Source organism: Salvelinus sp. IW2-2015, linkage group LG3 (genome assembly GCF_002910315.2).
Source record: "Salvelinus sp. IW2-2015 linkage group LG3, ASM291031v2, whole genome shotgun sequence".
NCBI classification, from domain to species: domain Eukaryota; kingdom Metazoa; phylum Chordata; class Actinopteri; order Salmoniformes; family Salmonidae; genus Salvelinus; species Salvelinus sp. IW2-2015.
Window position 1 is genome coordinate 25,074,111 of NC_036840.1, and position 14,689 is coordinate 25,088,799.

The 14,689-nt window shown below is 43.4% G+C and overlaps 1 pseudogene; it reads left to right on the forward strand.

Moving 5' to 3' along the window:
* LOC111980586 (fibroblast growth factor 14-like) overlaps nucleotides 1–3,912 on the forward strand; it is a 43,930-nt pseudogene extending 40,018 nt beyond the window's left edge.
* Nucleotides 3,913–14,689: the final 10,777 nt, after the last annotated feature.

A 14,689-nucleotide genomic window follows, 5' to 3' on the forward strand; every position in this document is an offset into this window, starting at 1 on the left:
CCTTGTTTATTGATGAACCTGGTGGGGAGAGGGACTGACTGGCTGTGTTTAGGCGCCCCAATGGACTCCTGCTTATTTAATGAGGTGGCATGGGCCCTGCCATGTCTGGGGCCCTCAGGGGCCTCACAGTGTTTTGGTTGGGTCCTCCCAGGGGCCACACATCAGCTCTTTCTCAATTAATCTGTCCTCGATTCGTTGCATCCTCTCTCCTCGCCTCCGCCTCAACTGTATTGGAGGAGAGGGTCTAAGGTCCTTCCCTTATGGCCTTCTCCTCCAATGAGATTTGAGAAGGAGGAGAGGAGCTAGGATGTGATGAATCAAGGAAAGGTGCGACTACATTGTGTAAAGAAGGATTTTTAAGCCTTGAGACAACTGACAAATGGATTGTGTATGTGTGCCATTCAGAGGGTGAATGTAAAATATTTAAGTGCCTTTGAACGGGGTATGGTAGTAACACAACTGTGGGAAGCATTGGAGTCAACATGGGCCAGCATCCTTGTGGAATGCTTTCGACACCTTGTAGAGTCCATGTCCCGACATATTCAAGCTGTTCTGAGAGGGTGCAACTCAATAGTAGGAAGGTATTCCTAATGTTTTTTAGCCGCACTGCTTCTTGACACAATCCCCCTTAACCCGGAAGCCAGCCGCACCAATGTGTCGGAGGAAACACCTTACACCTGGCGACCGTGTCAGCGTCCACTGCGCCCGGCCCGCCACAGGAGTCGCTATTGCGCGATGGGACAAGGACATCCCTGCCGGCCAAACCCTCCCTTAACCCGGACGACGCTGGCCAATTGTGCGCCGCCCCATGGGTCTCCCGGTCTCGGCCGGCTGCGACAGAACCTGGACTCGAACCAGGATCTCTGCCTTAAACCACTGCAAACCACTGCGCCACTAAGGATGATTGCATGGGCTGGATCTTATAGTGCAAACAATTTCATGAACTAATGATAGATTTGCTATTAACAGTAAGTTAATGAGTGAATCAGTTAATTGGATGGGATTTATAATTTTAGGTAATTCAGAGTTTATGTGACTGTTTGTCATATAATTTTTCATACAGGGCGCCTTTCCTTCGCTGGGAAATGTTTGGCAAAATTTGAGAATACCCACTTCTCCAGCCACTAAGAGAGAGAGAGCAAGAGACCGAGAGAGCGAGAGAGCAAGTGAGAAGGGGGAGAAGGCGGAGAAAGAGAGTGAGAAGGAGAGAGAGAGAAGGGGGATATAGAGAGAGAGGGAGAAATGGAGAGAGAGGGAGAAAAGGGGGAAAAGGAGGAGACAGTGGGAGAGTGAGAGAGTGAAGATAATGAGGGAAAAAACTGAAAAAAGAGGGAAGACGTAGGAGAGGTAAAGAGCGGGAAAAGGAGAAATAAAGAGAGGGATGAGAGGGAGAGTAAAGTCCTTATTCAGGGCGTTTCTGTTCACCAGTCACATCAAGGCTCCAAATCAATCCTGCAAATGGGTTTGCTCTCCAACTAAGTTACCAAATGACGGTGGGATGGAGAGAGAGAGATAGAGAGAGTAGAGAGAGACAGAGAGAAAGGAGAAAGAGAGGAGAGAGAGAGAGAGAGAGAGAGAGAAGAGGAGAGAGAGAGAGAGAGAGAGAGAGAGAGAGAGAGAGAGAGAGAGAGAGAGAGAGAGAGATAGAGAGAGAGATAGACAGAGAGAGAAGAAGAGACAGAGAGAGGAGAGAGACAGAGATTGTGGTGGTGATATGGGTGACTATAGATGGGACAGTTGAACTGGGTTGAACTGGGGAAGGACTTCTGTTGATTGCTGGTTGTTACTGGAAACAGAATTTCATCCGTGTGTGTTAAAATACGTTTTTTTTTCTTCCTTCTGTCAATTTTTTCCTTGTGTGTGTGTGTTTGAGAGCGAGCGTGTGTTTGTTATGACACAAGAGAGAGAAGACAGATAGCCTCCATGTGTGGGCGTGTGTGTGTTGTGTGTGGTTATGTGTTCATTTTCCTCACAGCAGACACAGATGCTCTCCTAACCCTGTCACAATGAAATGTGGTCTCCATTTCCCGCCATTCCCCAGCTGAGCTTTGGAATTGGAAAAAAATTATATAATAATGAGTAATAAAAAATGGTCAGCACTTCCAATCTGTTATTCTTCTCCACTGACCCGGAGTGTGTGTGTTTGTGTACACGCTTAGAAAAAGGTGCTATCTAGAACCCTTTTGAGTTCAATGTAGAACCCTTTACACAGAGGGTTCTACATGGAACCCAAAACAGCACTACCTGGAACCAAAAAGGATTCTCTCTATAACCAAAAATGGTTCTCCTACGGGGACAACCGAAAAACCCTTTTGAGTTTTTTCAAAGAGTGTGTGTGTGTGTATGCACACATGCGCTTGTATTCACTATGTATTCACCTATGCTTTATCTGTGTGTGTCTGTCTTCTAATCCACAGGAACACTTCACCCCAGAGTGCAAGTTCAAAGAAAGTGTGTTTGAGAACTACTACGTGACGTACTCGTCCATGCCTGTACCGGCAGACCCAGTCGGGCAGGGCCTGGTACATCGGCATCAACCGGGACGGACAGGTCATGAAGGGCAACAGGGTCAAGAAGACCAAGGGGGCCGCCCACTTCCTGCCCAAACTCATCGAAGGTGCAGTACAGTACAGTAGGAAGTTAATTATGGTCATTAGTTGTCTCTGTCATTTTGTCACGTTTGCTTTTCATGATGCACTCCGGTCTCATTTGAAAAAAGAGATTTGTTCTGTTCAATATTATTCTGTGTCCCTCTTTCCTTTTCTCACATCTCTTCCCTCCCCCCTACAGTGGCTATGTACAGGGAGCCGTCGCTACATGAAGTGGTGGTGGTCGCCGAGCTGAGTTCGCCCAGGAAAATGGCCAAGGCCTCCGATTCACCTGTGCTGCAGAACGGCAAAAAAGACCCGCCCTCAAAAACCAAAACCTCCTAGCGCACAGAGAACACAGGGGCGGTCATACGGGCATTGGGCACTGGCATGGGCACCTAAAGGAACTACAGGGATGATATATAGAAGCAATGGAGCTACTTGATGGTAGCATTAGAAGAACTCTATCTCCCATAATGCAATAGTGAAGGGGTGGGGAAATAAATGCCAATGGAACCCTTCTTTAAAGACATGGTGTGTCCCCCACCCACCCACCGCAGCCCCCTCCCCTTCTCTTACCCAACACCGCCCCTGTATGAGTCTGAGATTTCAGAGCAATAAAACTTGAGGAATGAGGCTGGGTGCGTCGTAGCATGCACTGGTCACGTCACAACTATATACACATCCACTACGGGAAATTCCCGGAAAGAAGACCGACACCTATCATCAGCATCGTCTGTTTTTAATCTACTTCACAACGAACAATATCTTCCTGTTTTTATTACACAGGGTTGTCACGGTCAAATGTTTCCCCCCTGCCCCACTGAGCAGCAGGGGGGGGCCTATTGTTCTACATTCCCAAAGCTTCCATCCATACTAATGTAAGGTTGATCCAGGATGCGTCTGCACCCTATTTTCAATATAGTGCACTACTTTGTGTGGGCTGTGGTCAAAAGTTGTGCACTACAAAGGGAATAGCGTGCCATTTAGGATGCGGCCCAAAACATCCTTTTGTTCTTAGTTATCGGTTAGCAGGTCTTCTCTGTCCGTCAGCACCTTTGTGACCATAGCTACTGTATCTCCTCCATACTGATGTGGAGCTTTTTTCATTTTTTTTTTCTTTCCCTCGTTAACCTCAGTTTTCCACTCGGCAGCACAAGCAAAAACCTCCTTGTTCCTCTCTAGGGCTGTTTAACAGCAGCTTCCACTGATCAAAATCTCCCCAACTCTTGAAAGAGAGAGAGAAACCTCCCTGCTGCACTGAACTACACACACGATTGTGTTCACACACACACACACACACACACACACACACACACACACACACACGACCACACACCACACACACACACACACACACACACACACACACACACACACACACACAGAGGCTGGGCAGCAGAGGGAGAGGGTGATTGTGTGCGGGTCAGGGGTTGAAGAATGATGACGATATAATCAGTGAGATGGTGTAGATGTTCTGGGAGTCTGTTTGTCCATGTAGGTTATTATTAAACTGACTGCTTTACCCTCTCTGTGCCCAGCCATGCGTTACACCATCCTATAACTACACTAGATCATTTCTCTAGCTCATGGCCCTAACATGCTGACCACACCGCCTGCGTCGCGTGCGCGAGCATTGCAAAAATAAATGTACACATACATGTTATTAAATCATTGCACCCACACTGCTCGCGAGCGTCTGCATAGCCAGGCGCTAAAATAGAACTTGGTTCTATTTGTGACGCTTGATGCGCTACAAGTCTCGCCTCTCCTATCTCCTATTGGTTTTTAGGAGCATATTCCCACGTGGGCGATTGAAAAATGAACTGAGATCCACACTAGTCCTGTTGGTAGTGGTAATGCACCTTAAAGTTAGTTGCCAACCGCCATATAAAGTCCAAAGAAAAAGGAGAGACTACTAGAAGCTAACTCGGTTTACCCTTTTATCTGTGGATTCATTGTCGGAGTAGAGGACCTTGTGCATTTCAGGTAAAATAACAACCCAATGTTTATATCCCAGGAAAATTAACTAGCAACAGCAAGCTAGCTAGCTAAATTGCATAAATGTTTCATGCTTTCGACCTGTCCCCAAATGAATATTTGTGGTTCAGAGTTCGTTTTGATATTTCAACCTGGGTGTCCTGATCGCGTCTGGTGTGGGTGGACAAGATCAACATGCACGCGAACGGTCTGGTCGGCATGTAAGCCAGGGAGATACAGCATACATGCCCACTGTGGGGTTTATTTCCTGGTTGGGTATGTGATATTGCAGGACAGTTGTGGTTCTTCTCTGAGGGCTACAACCTCCTAGCCTGGGTGCCAGTCAGTTTCCACTGTCAAAATCCTTATGGGATTGTCATAGCAAACAGACTGGCACCCGGGCTAACGACCTCCTAGTTCCACGTTGATTTCTTCTTGTTAATCTATACTTTATATGTAATAAGCAACTAGTATGCACTGAACCTCTCCAACACTGGGTCAAGTGTGTTAGTTATTATGCAAAGGAAACAAGCCTTCTTTAAACGCACATCTCGCCATCATGTCTCATAGGGTGCGTCCAAAATGGCACCCTATCCCTATATAGTGCACTACTTTTGACCAGAGCCCTGGTCAAAAGTAGCGCACTACAGGGGAAAGGGTTCCATGTCCGATGCAACCATAGACTATTATCAACCTGTAACTTGTGCTGTCAATGTCACATCCCATGCTGCACGACAACGATGTTGCTAAGGGTAAAGACCGGATTCTAAAGGCACAGGCATAATAAAAAGAGGACGATGGTTTAGTAATAAGGATGAGAATGTATAGCTAGAAGAAGCTACATGTGCTTCCTCCTCCATTTAAAAAAAGAAGAAGATTAGCCACGAACAATCTTTCTGCCAGTCACTGACGTAAGTCTATAATTCTATGATGAGTGTTTTTTTGTTCACGTTGACGTGTTAACTKGAGGGATTTGAGCTCTGTATGCATCCCATCCCAAATKGCACCCTAGAGCCCTATGRGGACTGGTCAAAAGTAGTGCACCATGTAAGGAACAGGGTACCATTTGGGAAGTATCCAGAGCTAGGGCAGAGTGGTAGATAGGGGGGGTCCTTATTTTAGACTGAGCATGCTTGTTTTGTCGAGCCAAAGGAGAGAAAGGAAGGAACGAAGGTTCAGAGAGAATTATGGGAATTATGATGGCTTCTCCCCGTGGCAGACCAGGTAATCCCAAATAAGGTGTTGACAACACACACACACGCACGCAAACAACCTGCTGTGAAGATTTGTAAGCTGTATACACTGCAGTGTTGMAACCCTATTGGCCCAATGTTGTACAGTCCACCTTCATAAGCAGCAGAAGATAGAGGCCTGTCTGTCTACGACTGTGGCTAACACTTCCTCATTGGTTCAGATGAATCACTTTAATTAAGCATTTAAATAGCTTCAGTTTGATGTGTTTTGCCAGCCSCTACCGGGTGCTGAGACAACAGGCTCACGTTTACACAGACACATACAAAACACACCTGACCCACTGATTCCACAAGCTAATTCCAAGCACGTCCTACTGAAGAAAGGTTTTGAGAACATGAGTCTCCGGGAAGATTCCCAACTAAATGGTGTGAGACTGTCGGGTGAGGGGGAGGCGGAGATGGGGGGAGGGAAAGGAGAGGAGAGAAAAGGAGGAGATGGGTGTAGAGGGAAGGAGAGGCGATGAGAGAAGAGAAGAGGTGAGCAGAGCAGCGAGAATAAGAGGATACATTAAGCGAGGGCTTCTACTGGTTTATCAAACCAGTCAATGTTGAATGTCAGTGAATCCATAAATGGGATATTTGGGAAATAGCTATGAATCCTGTGATTTTACTGTTTTCTTTAAGGGCTGGGAAAATCTGTTGCGACATATTATTACTATTATTATTATTATTATTATTATTATACGCCTCCCCAATGTCTTTCCTTGACATAACTTTTCCATCACAACTCTCCAAACGCACCTTGATAAGCGTTAGTTACTATTAGCTATGAGATTAGAGTGTACCGTAAGTAAGTTAAGGGCTAACGCTGAGTAAGTTACCTGAGTAGCAGCAGATGATGTACGAAGACAACGTAGTCGTGATAGTACAACACTGATACCCACTAGTCCCTTAGCAATGCAATAGAGTACTGTCCTCTTCAGCTGGTTGAGATCACGGTACATTAGAGGTAATGAATGTGAGTGTGTTTACGTGTGTGTATGTCATTGTTATTACACATCACATCTGATTGGGGTGTGTTCATAAGGGTATGTTTGTGTCACTGTAGGGATAGGTGCAACTTTACACCACATTCAATTTGTTCTAACATCTCAAAAAAAACGTTGTGTGTGTGTGTGTGTATACATGCACGTACAGTATATCTATGAACGTACAAGGTGTGAGCACCTGTATGTACATGTACGTAGCCACAGGGTGCTGCTATGCTAGCGTATGTAAGGTAGGTATGGTTGCAGTTTATAACATATCGATGCAGGGGTATAATGGATTGTGTATGGCTCTAATCTGACGTAGTTGACAAGTCGGATTCCTCCTCTTCTCGTGTTAATCTGGCATCAAAACCAGCAGGGTAGATGCTTCCATCTTAAAATGTACACGCATGCCCACGCACACAGACACACAACAAAACAAATCAAGTTTGACTCTATTCAAAGTTGATTTATTTACATCTGCATCTAAGTTGCAATAATGAAGATAGGATAGCATCCAATAGCATATTGTAAATGGTACTGTACAGTAGAGGATTATGTTGTTATTCAGATGGACTGCTGTTTTATATAGTCCCGTAGATGTTGGGTTTGCAGTGTTTGACCTTCTTTCATTAGATGCAGAGAAGAGAGACTATAAATATGTGTACAGAGTGGCAAGTGTGTGTGTGTGTGTGTGTGTGTGTGTGTGTGTGGGTGGGTGGGTGTGTGTGAGTTCATGGATTTCTGTGTGCGCATTCATAAGTGTGTGGTGTGCCGTGTTTTTGCCGTGTTCCTTGAACCGTTAAAGTGTTGAATACTTCGAAGAACAGACGCCCTCCTCGTCATCTCTTCATATCCTACGCCTTCCTTCGGCCAATCAGATAACACTTCAAGTCATTCAGCTTGAATTACTGTGTCTAAAGACGGCCATTCATCTCGTTTTTGTATTTTCTATTGTCCCACCCCCCCCCCTCCCCCTTCGGAGGACAACGCAACTTTGTTACAAATACATTTTTGTTACAAATACATTTTTACATACATGGTACTTTTTTTAACATAATATAACATATACTGAGTGTACAAAACATTAAGAACACCTGCCTAATATTGAGTTGTAACCCCCCCCGCCCTCAGAACAGCCTGTATTCATCGGGGAATGTACTCTGCAAGGTGTCGAAAGCGTTCCACAGGGATGCTGGCACATGTTGACTCCAATGCTCCCCACAGTTGGGCCAAGTAGGCCGGATGTCCTTTGGGTGGTGGACCATTCTTGATACACATTTGGATTCATTGGATTAAAAAAAAAMAACATTTGGATTCATAGTGCTCAGACATGTCCAGTAGACATGATATATATTATTTTCAGCCACAACTACTACAGATTATATTCMCCCCCTCAGCTTCTCTCAGCCCATCCCACCCATCTCCATAGACCATCCTCTCTTGATTTCTTCGTGTCGTATATTTTTCTGTGATGTCTTACATAGATTCTGAACCTTTGTAATCCCATATTATCAACAGATTGTGATTTTAAAATGAACATTTTAGCTAAGAGTATTATTATGGTGTTGATCGATTGACTATGGCTTTCCAGAACGCCCAACAGTGGTATTTGTATGGTTCATTCTGGAACACTATTATGACTTTTTACCCACTCCTGAACCGGTGACCAGAATCAAGCTACATAGGGGCAATACCAGAATAAGTGATCTAATGATTCTGTGTCTTCGCAGCAAAATCTGCATAGCTGAAATGGGTKTTTGCCCTGTATACTGTACACAACATTCTGTTTGTGGCAGGAATTTACTAGCATTTTAATTGAAAAACATATTTTTAAATCAAGCGTCGTTTTGTGTATCAGTTCATAAACCACGTGCCATGGAATCGGCACATCGGAAATCTCTTCCAAACTATTTTGCAACCTGTATGGTGCCGCCATTCATCTTTTGCCTAAATACCTTATCTGTCCATCCCATGTTTTACCTGACCACATACAGTACCAGTCAAAAGTTTAGAGTGTCCAAAGCTGTCCTCAAGGCAAAGGGTGGCTACTTTGAAGAATCTCAAATATAAAATAAATGTTGATTTGTTTAACACTTTTTGGGTTACTACATGATTCCATGTGTTATTTCATAGTTTTAATGTCTTCACTCGTATTCTACAACGTAGAAAATAGTACAAATAAAGAAAAACCCTTGAATGAGTAGGCTGTCCAACCTTTTGACTGGTACTGTACATTGATCAGAAAGATAGAGCTGGATTTACAGCTGCTAAACTCCCCATAAATTGCTCCAGGATTTCACATGCAAAACAGCCTCCCTTTAGAACGCGTATGACATTATATTAACACATTCATTCTGACCGTGTAAGTGGGAGAGAGCTTGTGGATGCTTGTGCATGCTTAAGTATGTGTGTGTAAGGCCGTTCGAATATGTGTGTGTGTTGTGACAGATATGGTTATTAAACAAGGTTAAGCGTTAGAGGTTCTGTGCAGGAGTACACTTCACGCGCTCGCGTTTGCCCTTGGTTCCCAGGGGGCCTTCTCTCCCTCCCCTCCGTCTCTCCCGCCTTCTCACCCTCCATTTCTCCCCAGTCAGAGAAAGAGAGAACTGCAGTTTAGGTCTTCTGGAGGACTCGGGGGAGAGGGATGGAGAGAGAAAGACAGAGAGAGAGGGAGAGAGGCTTCCTCTATTGATCCGTCTCCCGAACACAACTTCCCTTCAACCTGAAGGCAGAGGCTGTGCGTGTGCGCATGTGCGCGCGCATCTTCTCTGCATCCCATCTGTCTGTCTGTGTCCATCTCTGTGTACGGCCTGTCTACAGTACATGTATTTTAAGTGTGGAAATGTGTCTGTTCACTCCGTGTGCGCTCCTGACAGCATAAGAGTGAGTGAACGAGGAGAGGAATACGTCGAGAAGCCAAATCAATGAGCGCTAGTCCTCGGGCGGAAAGCAGTGAACTTCATTAAAACATGCAACGCAGAGGATATATCTAGGACAGTGTTTAACGACTTAGCAAATATAAAGCTAAAATGTGTTGTTTGTCAGATCTTTTTATTTTTTGAATGTTTTGTTTGTGAGTGAGTGGGGTTGCCGTCACACGTCTGTGTGTGTTCCTTTGGGGTGTAGTCCTTCTCCCCACATCTGCAATGCAGTAGAAAATAGACAAAAAAAACAGAGAGAGACGAACCAACAGCCCCGTTCTCAGAGGTATAACCCCGACCCAACCCAGCCCTGAGTTCAATGCTAAAATACCACTGGCCCGTAGCTATGTCCAATCCCCCATCCTGTTAGACCTTGGAGTAACGCTGCATTTTAAAAGGTATAGTGCTCTCCTGAAGCACATCTGCAATGCACACACAGCACTTCTGCATGGAGTCGGGCTGGGCTGGCGCAGATGTAAATTGCAGAGGTCACCTTTAAAATAAGAGCTAAGCTGGGGAGCTGCCCAGAGGTACTGTATACCAGACCTGGGTTCAAATACTATTTGAAATCATTTCAAATACTTTATCATGACTTGATTGAGCTTGCCCGGCATAATGGAACCAATAGAATACTGGCATGAGTGCAAACCCCTCCCATTGGCCCCTTCATGAAGACTAGGGCAAACAAACATTCAAACTGTTTGAAAGATTTAGAATAGTATTTGAGCCCAGGCCTACTATGGTACGACGGTACACAGTGGCATCGCATAGTGATTGTACGTTGACTGTGCTAAAGGGAAGATGTACTACTGTTTTAAAAAGTGGGATCTTGTTGGTGAAGACAGCGATTGATTGATTGTCATCGGTGGGGGTGTTGCTGTTGGGGATATTGTGACTGTTGTAAAAAATGTTATTTTGGGGGATTCTGTCGATGGGATTTGAGTTTTGTAATGGATATGTCACAGTTGGTCTGTCCATATACTGTATGTCTTTATTCAACCTGTTTATTTTCTAATCAGACTCTGACGTGCGCCACCCACCCAACATCGAACATCAACCCGACAATGCAAACTAAAAGACAAACAGAAAAGTAAAATATTAGTGAGTGACAGAGTGCAAAGGAGGAAGGATATTCACCTTTTGGCTACAATCAAACTGGATGACCTCTGACCTATGAACCTTGAGAGGAATCTAACTAGCTCCCCAGCAGCATGTACACTGCTCGCTCACCGTCTCTCTCTCACACACACACACACACACACACACACACACACACACACACACACTGTATAACCCACTTGTGTGATTTTGCGATCAATCAAAGTGGTCTGCTTTGTACATTGGAGCCCCTAGAGTTTTGTATTGCATGGATGCTCCAAGTTATTGTGATGATGATAATAATGAAGTCTTCCAAAAAAAAGGATTTTAAGAAAATCTCCATATAACTTTTTTTCTCGTCTTCCAATGCAAAAACAGTGCATCAGTCTTCCAGCTAACTAAAAAGCCACAATGACACTATTTTTGTAACAAAACAATGAGACTATAATAAACATGGACGACAGGAAAAAAGAAGGGAATGGGAGGTGGGACAATGAAGTTCTATCTATCCAAGGTTGATTTGAGCACTATAGCCTATGGCAGCAGAGAGAGTCACAGACAGACCGTACTACAAGCATGCATGCGCCCAACATTTACTGGACACATCAAAAAAGAAAGTCAAGGAGTCCTCTATTTACTCTCCCCTTCCCTTTCCCCATAAACACTCTTCCTCCTTGAACCCTTGTCTTCTCTGCATTTGCAATATGATCTGTATTCATTTCTATAATAACTTATACAACGTCAAGGGAGGCATATTATTGGATATAATTGAATAAAAACGAATATATTTGTATGATTGTAAAAAAAAAAAAAGAACTGGTCTCCTGGATTTGCTTGTTTAAATTGTGTACTGTGCTTTCTTTCATACTTATTACAACTACTTAATTAAGATATCATTGATGACTACTTAATTAAGATATCATTGATGACTACTTAATTAAGATATCATTGATGACTACTTAATTAAGATATCATTGCTGAGCATATCTGATAGGATCAATAATCTGATTCCCATATCTCCTCGCAATCAGATGCAACCGATTCACATGCCACTTGATATTCTTCATGAGATAAGAAAGATGGGTGTGAAAAGATGGTACAAATTAATCCCTTTCTTTGAGTTAGTACCAAAAAGGAAGCTTTATAAACTGACTTTTGACTAGCGTGGGTGTTGAGTTGACACCAGTTGCCAGTTGTTAATAGTTAGCTTCTATGGTAATTAAATTGGCGGGGCTCCAGATGCTACTGAGGGTGTATCATAAAATACCGGGACTTCACGACGGGTGCTCGTGAAGTGTGGATTGGTGGCGGCATATGTTGTGGGCGCCTTCGGGGCTTTGTCTCTGCATTATGCCGGGCCCGGTGCGACCGCAGCCGGCCAAAATTGACCCAGCACAGCGGGCTTTATTTCAAAGAGAAGCAGGACYCGTCAATATTTTCAGATGTGCCAATGACTCTCTGTGATGACAGCCCATCCATCTACTTATGCAATTGCATCTTTATCCTGACAGTGACAGGCAGCTAATGCGCGTCGCCTAACTGCAGGCTATTTGAGTCACCCATTCTCTGCCTTTCACCTCAGAAGTCCTCTGTTGATTTCGACTGTAAACACCAGTGTTACACTAGTGTATACACCCTTATGTTATATTAGTGAAATTGTGTTTCCATAGCTAGTGCTGACAGTAAACACTTGTGAAGAGCAGAATCAACAACCTCTGCATAATCAAAAAAAACGGCTGCTTGTGAGATGTACATTTCACAGTTAGTGATTGTAAATGCCAGCTGAAAAGTACCAGTGGTTTGGCTTTGGCCCAAGTCAGAGCAGGTCCACCGGAGCCATGGCCCAGAGAGACACAGGTGCGTGCCTGAGTAGATGGAAAAAGACAAGTCTGAGCCTTTTGGGGAAAACACTGGCGTAAATCCTGTATGGAAATGCGCCATTAAGTATGCAAGGGCTTCAACAGCATAATTAATCTCACCATTAAAAGCTCTGTATCATATTTTAGTTTAATAGCAGAGATAAGCGTGAGTAATTCGTATGAATAACTTTCACTAATGACCTAAAGGTAGATTGCATTAATAACTAGGGCTATGAGGACTCTACTCTTCTGGCCAAAACACTTCAGAAACCACATAGGCTAATTATGCTGGCAGTGGTTCAAATACATCTTCAAATGATATTCCCCCATAAAATAAAAACCCAAACTCTCCTCCCTTGTTATTTCTTTAATATTTTAATTGTAGGATTTTATGCATTCCCAACCTTGTAGCCCCGAACATAACCTTCCTCTTTATTTCAAACAGGTAAGGGATCAAATTGATTAGTTAGTTTGAATGTATCCCTTAATCAATTGAAAAAGTTTTGATATACCCTAATCTAGCACAGTCATGCCCTGAATATGGATGTGTAGGCTAAAGAAGTTTATCATTATACAGTACCAGTCAAAAGTTTGGAAACACCTACTCATTCAAGGGTATTTCTTTATTTTTACTATTTTCTACATTGTAAAATAATAGTGAAGACATCAAAACTATGAAATAACACATATGGAATCATGTAGTAAGCAAAAAAAGTGTTAAACAAATCAAAATATATTTTCTATTTGAGATTCTTCAAAGTAGCCACCCTTTGCTTTGATGACAGCTTTGCACACTGTTGGAATTCTCTCAACCAGCTTTATAAGGTTGTTACTGGAATGCATTTCAATTAACAGATTGTTATGGGATTTTTTTGAATAATGACTAAATGATGTATACATTTAACGTAGAAATATAACTAACAGAATTATATACTGTCTGATGAAGAATGTTTGTCCATAAGAAAGAGGGACTGTTGGAACTGTGGCAGACAACTTGTGACCACTGTGAAACTGATAACAGGGATGGAAGTCTCCCCACCCAGGGAGGGGAGAGACCTTGGGCTTGTAGTAGATTGTATAACAGGTGGCAGACAATGTATGAGAAGAAGACTTGTGAACTATGTTGCCACTGTATCTGAGAGGAGGAGGGATGTTTATGACGAAATGTGAGGTATATAGACCAATGTACCGGAAATGATAAGCAGAGCTCTCTAAATAAACATTCCTGATAATTGTAGCTGGGCCTCCGCCTGATTCATTCCAAACAGTTTCCTACAAATTCTGGGTATCAGGCCGAGTAATCAATTCAAATTGGGTTTATGAACACTGAGAACATAATTCTCGTGACAATTGGTCCTTCGAAGCCGGATCTCAATATCTGCCTCTGTCGTCCCAGGGAACTGCTGAAAACCGTGCACGGGCGGATCTAAGATCCGTAAGACAAAGACCTGACCTCTGAGTTGAGGSTTAATTTCAGGCCAGTGGCGAACTGGTACATGACAGAGCTGGTGACGAGATCCAACATACATTGCTTTTCCCAGTCTACAAGAGAAGGTCAGTAATCTTTATTTACGAATTTTGGGGAATTGACATTCAGACTGCATTTAGATAAATATTTATTATGATTCTTGTATGGTTTGGATATTGATCTTTGGAATTCTAGAAGTAGGCATTCTTACCTGGTGACCTATCTTTAGAATTTTGTGTAGAGAAAAGTTTTAAAGGGAATGAAGTATCTATACAATTGGAAGATAGGAATCGGGTGTAGAGCCACCTAGGAGAGAAGAAGTCCTCAGCGACTTAGGTCCGAAACGACTTAGGGTATCTGCAGTACCAGAGTAAACTARCTAATATTCAAAACCTGATTGGGGGTATATTGGCGGTTCTGTGATAGAAACCTAATATAGCGGTGTGAGATACGAGATATTAACGTCAAAAGTCCCAAGGAACAAATAGGCCGTTAACTAGAGCTTACAACCCCTGGAAAATAGCTTATAATTGTAAAAGGGTGAGATCTAA